The sequence below is a fragment of the Podarcis cretensis genome (genome assembly GCF_951804945.1).
Source record: "Podarcis cretensis genome assembly, chromosome: 12".
In the NCBI taxonomy this organism is placed as follows: Eukaryota; Metazoa; Chordata; class Lepidosauria; order Squamata; family Lacertidae; genus Podarcis; species Podarcis cretensis.
In genome coordinates, this window is record NC_137181.1 from 41,627,657 (window position 1) to 41,633,861 (window position 6,205).

General features: G+C 41.6%; 1 pseudogene across 1 annotated transcript; it reads left to right on the plus strand.

Annotated features, from left to right (window-relative positions):
* The first annotated feature begins 5,454 nt into the window (after positions 1 to 5,454).
* On the plus strand, positions 5,455 to 5,913 carry LOC307199724 (cytochrome c oxidase subunit 5B, mitochondrial pseudogene; annotated as a pseudogene). The gene has a single exon. The product of its transcript is annotated as a cytochrome c oxidase subunit 5B, mitochondrial pseudogene (transcript).
* The last annotated feature ends 292 nt before the right edge of the window (positions 5,914 to 6,205 follow it).

The window sequence follows — 6,205 nt, forward strand, 5'->3', positions numbered from 1 at the left end:
ATTTTTTAAGAAAACATACACACACATTGCACTGAGATTAGTTCAAAGGACTCACATTTTATGTAAACAGATCTTCCCACTGGAAAAATGTATGTCCAGATTCATCTGTAAGAATAATTCAGTCTGATACTTTAGCTCCTCCTTGTGGCAAGCCCTTGGTTATTATAAAGTAAATATATCACATAAAATGTTTAGGAGTTGACTAACTTCAGAGTTCTTATTAAAGAACAATTAAAATCAATGTTATAATACAGCAATGTGGTATAACAAAGGGAGCCTTAATACAATGTGTACTGTTAACCACACAAAATAATATTCGAAGTGTGGTGGTAGAACTAATTCATATTTTTTATTTAAAAACTTCTTTATAGGCAAACAGAATCAGCAGTCCCAAAACAGTAAACTGACCTGAGACACATTTGCATAAAAATGATCTCAACACATTGTCTGGTTTTAGAATGGCCAACTCTTGAAATAAAAAAAATGAACTAGGGTGGGGCACAGTTTTTTCGTCAGGGGGAGCAGGTCCTGGGGCTGAGTGAAGCACAAAATTTGTCCAGCCATCTAAAGTGAATAACTTATGCATTCAAAGTGCATAACCTTTTTAAGTGAGGGGAGATGCAGGCCAGGTTGAGTTTTTCCTCCCTAGTCAGTTAGCTCCCCATCCTTTTTAATTAAACAAAATAAAACAAATTCAATATTTATACTGATTCCCCATTGTCTCAAATAGGAACTCACCAACTGGTAGAAGGAAAATTTGTGCTGTATGCATTTAATAGAATCCAGTCTGAATAGGGGCTTCAGCATGTTATTCTCCCCTTGAGCTTCAGAACTGCTGTTCAAAATATTAGACAGGCACTAGGCATAGATAAGAGACTTTCCAGAGATAAATTCAGAATGAAAACTCCCAGGCTGGCAGTGACAGCTGATTCAAATGTAGTTGAGAACCAATAAAGCAATAACGTATGACACAGAGACACATATGTCATAATAAACCTCAGATACATAGAATAAAAAGAATACGTTAAAAATGAGAGTTGTACAGATAGAAATAAAGATAATGTTCAGCTCAAGTTGAGAAGCAATTTCTTAGTATTCAGCTCAGCAGGCGGAGAGCAACAATTTTCAAACACGATGCAAAGTGACTTAGAAATATATTTCATTTCCAAAGCACCATAATCTGAATCAATGCTCTATAAATAAAGAATAGTTAACATCAATACTTTGTTACCAGTTATTCCAGCCAAAGCAAACTGTATAGCAGGGGTCCTCAAACTACGGCCCACGGGCCAGATCCGGCCGGCCCGCAAGGCTCAAGGCTTGGAAGCGGCTGGGCAGGAAGAGTCCTGAGGTAAAATCGTGCACGTGTAACGAAGCCCTGGTAATGCTGTTGCTACTGCCGCTGCTGGCTGCTTGATATCAGCACACTGCCACTTTAAGCTGCCGGAGGGCAGGACGGCAGCGAAGGAATCCCTTCATGCCAGCCCTTACCCTCCTCCCTTCCCCTCAGGCCAGCTCCGTCCTCGCGGGAGCAGCGCCTCGCCGGCCGGTTGCCTCCTTAACGCACATGCGGGTCCCATGTGGCGGCCTTGGCAACCTTAAAAGTTAGGGAAGCACCAGAAACACAGGCAACATGTGCAAATAGAATTAGCAAGAAGAGAAGTCTGAATCGCAACAGTTGATCATACAAGGGAATCTCCATGTAAACAGTGGTGGGTTAATCTTTGAAATGAAGCTCTCCACCCAGACTTAGTTGAAAATAAACTTCAATGCAGAGAAAGCCATATGGAACAACAACATCACAAATAACCCAGAAGAAATGAAGTATAAAGGGGAGGTATAGGTAACTTATATTATTACTGATAGTGCCTGTGGTGTGTCTGTTCAGGATATTATTTTGAAACAAGGTTTTTTTTAATAATAATTCAAAAAATACATGAAAAAGAGCATGTTTCTGGCACCTTTTTAGTCCAGCCCCCAACAGTGTCTGAGGGACAGTTTGAGGACCCCTGCTGTATAGGGACCGATGGCTGACCATTTAATTCCCCAAAAAGCCTCTGATGAAGCATCATTCCAGGGCACTGTGGGAAACCAAAATGCTCACTAGCTGTCACCTTCAGGTAAACTTTTAACTAAACTCCAAATCAAGGGCTAGCACTGGTGGGACCTAGCAGATACCTCAAGTTGCTGGATGCTGGTGCCAGACCTGACTCCAGTTGCTTTTAAATTATGCTTTTCTTCTCCTGACCATATTTATCATTTGTCACCCTTCCCCCATCCAAATGTGACCAAAAGCCAAAACGCAGCATTCCTTCCTTAACTGGCACTTTTTGCTTCCAATAGTTAGAAACTATGACAGCAGCAACCTTTCTTAATAAAAGTCGTTCTTCTTTCTCTGCTTATAGCACCTTTCAAGTAAGTATGTTCTGGGGTCAAAAGGTAAATTAAATTTTAAGTATCACGCTCACACGTATTCTTCTCTTTATCCATAATATCCTTTTGTTATCCAGAATATCATGGCTTTATTAGAATGTTTTCGCTTTCCTTCAGAAACCTTCAACACTTATTTTATAATTTATTTAAATAATTAAGGAAGGTGTTTTCAGAAAAAAATAACTAATGTCAAAGGGAAAGTGTCACACATACCTCCACCTTCCACCAGGTCAAGTGAGCTGGGAAAAATGGCTCTTACCTCTTGTTTTCTCCCATATCCTCCCCTAGACATTGACAAAATGTATGAAATGCATGGGTCCCCCCCCCTGAAAAAAATAATGCTTTGATAGAAATATAATTTCTTAATTAAAATGCAATAGTTAATGGATACCTCAGAAGTCAGACTGATAACACTTCCTCCACTCTTTCTGTATGAACATTAGAGGACACTTTATAGCCTTGGGGGTGAGGATAATCAACCCCACAATGTAGTAATATTTACACTCCATTATTCTTCCTAAGAGATACTACTCTTAAGTTTCATTTTAAGTCAAATTTCAGTGAACATGGAACATGGAAGACTGTCAAGATTTAAGGGGGAAATTAATTTATATAAAGAGAAAGGGAGGTGAACGGCCTTCCATAATCTCCACTAATTGTATTTCCCAAAATTCAGATGCTAATGAGTTAGTGGATATCGAAAGAGAAATAACAGCTGCAGCTTATCCCGCTGTGTTCTTCAGTAATGACAATGTTATACCACATTAGCAATTGTGACATTAATAAAAAGAAGCCCATAGGATTAACAGGCGACAGCTGACTTTAGTCAAATGTAGGTCATGCTTTGTTTGCTCAGAGCTGGGTAATAAATTTCCAGGTAAGTGCTCTCATGTGTCACACATATACACCAGGAGCATAATTTCACCCACACTCACTGATCCACATTCTTGTATTTTTGTAAGCCGTTTTTGAATTACTGTTAAGCATTTAATTCCACCACAGCATCTCACGAGCTTTTAAAAAGGTATTAACTCACATGACACTGATGCATAGGTTTATTCTCTTTCTCCCACCCCAAATCACCACCAATACCAGTTAATAGCATCTAGATCTTGGCTTCCCTTTCACCAGAGGATAGCAGCAGCTCTGAAGTGTGAGCATTTAATAATAAGAGATATTTAGCATGTCTCCAGACCCAGAACACTTTCCAGCTTTGGATAAAAAGAGGAAAACACTGGTTTGGACTGGAGCCAAGCAGCAGCAAGATCGCTTTTGCCACAAAAGGCAGGCTTTGTGTCGGGAGAAAATGTAAAAGGAAAAAAGGCATAGCCTTCAACTGTTCTTCAAAACATCAAGCTCGCTTAGCATGGAAAGTCTTCAATGTTAGGATTCAAGCGTATCACCTAACATGAAATATGTTCATTGCAATTTCAATTCTTAAAACATGCTGGCACACATATAGAATTCTTTTAGTGTTACAGAAAGCAGAGCCTGGTGTGTGTGGACACACAGAAGCACAAGTAAAAGCTTGGAGAACTGAAGATGATCCATAAAGTATAGGACATAAAGTATGCAGTGAGGAGGTGAAAATACATAGCAAAGTTGTGAGAAAGGAGGGTTTTGCTTTTTGTTAATAATTCTCAAAGTGTTCTCAAGAAGGCATAATTTATTCACAGATCCTGCCCTCCACACAGAGCTAGGAGAGCATTAAGAACGGATTGATATGCACAACTTGATTTAGCTTAAAAATTAAAAAGCTGGTGTCAACGCCCTGATTTCTGATGCGGTCAAGACATGACTAGTAGTACCAAAGAAGTGAAGAACTTGGGCACATTAAAGGCTTTCTGTGAAATTTGACTCTTTTCCAGGGCCTCTTTTTATTGCCTGGATTCAGGTGTGAGAAGTAATATTTAAAAAGATGGCCTTTAAGAATGTGCAGGTGGTTTTCTGCCAGTTAAGTACAACTAACTAATTATAAGGAACTGCTTGTACCTGTACCAGAAGTTGCATCAGCATTGATGCTCACCAGGAAAGAAATAACCTAATGGTAGAACAATGTGTTGCAAGGAAACCCAGGTGCCAGCTCTGGTCCTGATATTTATTGATCTGTATAAAAATGTATAGGGACGCAGATGGCGCTGTGGATTAAACCACAGAGCCTAGGACTTGCCGATCAGAAGGTTGGCGGTTCGAATCTCCGCAATGGGGTGAGCTCCCGTTGTTCGGTCCCTGCTCCTGCCAAACTAGCAGTTCGAAAGCACGTCAAAGTGCAAGTAGATAAACAGGTACCACTCCAGCAGGAAGGTAAATGGCGTTTCCGTGCGCTGCTCTGGTTCGCCAGAAGCGGCTTAGTCGTGGTGGACATGACCTGGAAGCTGTACGCCGGCTCCCTCAGCCAATAAAACGAGATGAGCACCGCAACCCCAGAGTCGGCCATGACTGGAACTAATGGTCAGGGGTCCCTTTACCTTTTACCTTTATAAAAATGTATACCTCACATTTCCAATACAAATGTATTATATGAGGCAGCTTTCAGCAGTTAAACCCCTGGTCTAAAAATATAACAGTTTCATTAGTTGAGAACCATGCATTGCAGCACAATTTGACCTGATGTCTCTCGGGGTCCTTTCCAACTCTACAATTCTATGATTCTATTACAGTATTCTATGATCACCATCACAAACATGGGTGTTGGGGGAGGGGGCCTCGCCCTTCCCCCAGAATGCTAAACGTATTTATTTATTTTAGTGTACACAGACACCCACACATCCAGCTAGTCAACAAGAGGCTTAGAGTGAACTCAGGGAGATTTAAAGGGATCCTACTGAGAGTGGATGCCAGACTTCTGAATCTGCATTTTCCTGGGCCAGCAAGCAGTTTAGAGTAATGCTACTTGCTTCGATCAATGATGCTGCTTTGCCAAATATTACAAGATTCAGAAACCCTAGAAATACGATGGTGTTATAAATAAAGGAGTTCTGATGTTTTTCTGTGAGGGACTAAAAGAAGTTGTGGATCATTATGACCAACACTCTTGAAGACTCCCTTTCTTGTTTAAAGAATGATCCATGGAGTGTTGCCATGGTGTCAATGTTACTGCGGGTGTGCGGGGCCCTGCGAGGCCTAAGCGCGGGCTGGAGTTCCCTGGGCCAGGGGCTGCTGCAGCTGACGGGGACCGCCCACTCCATGGGGGCTGGAAGTATCCCCAGTGATGAAGAACAGGCTACAGGAATGGAGAGGAAAACCATGAAAGCTTTAGAGAAGGGGCTGGATCCTTACAACATGCTACCACCCAAACAATATGCTGGGACAAAGGAAGAACCCAGCATAGTCCCTTCAATTACAGACAAGAGGCTTGTGGGCTGCATCTGTGAAGAGGACAACAGCACTGTGATCTGGTTCTGGCTGCACAAGGGAAATCCCCAGCGCTGCCCCTCCTGTGGAGCCCAATACAAGTTGGTTGGCTACCAGTTGCTCTGATTTGGCTTCAAAACTTTGCTGAGCTCTCCATTTATGATTTCTGGATACAGGGCTGAGCTATGTAGCTGTTTACATCATGATGTATCACATTCCTTGAAACCTAATAAAGTCTTTGACACATAAAAAAATAAAAGAATGATCCACTTTGTATTATATTTTTCTTTATGTTATGAACCCACAAACCACTGACCCCCTCTCCCCAGGCAGATTCCACCCCCCTTCCCCTCGTGCACACTCACCAATGTCCTGCCAGACCCTGAAACAAGGTGACAAAACCTTGGAGCCATCTGAG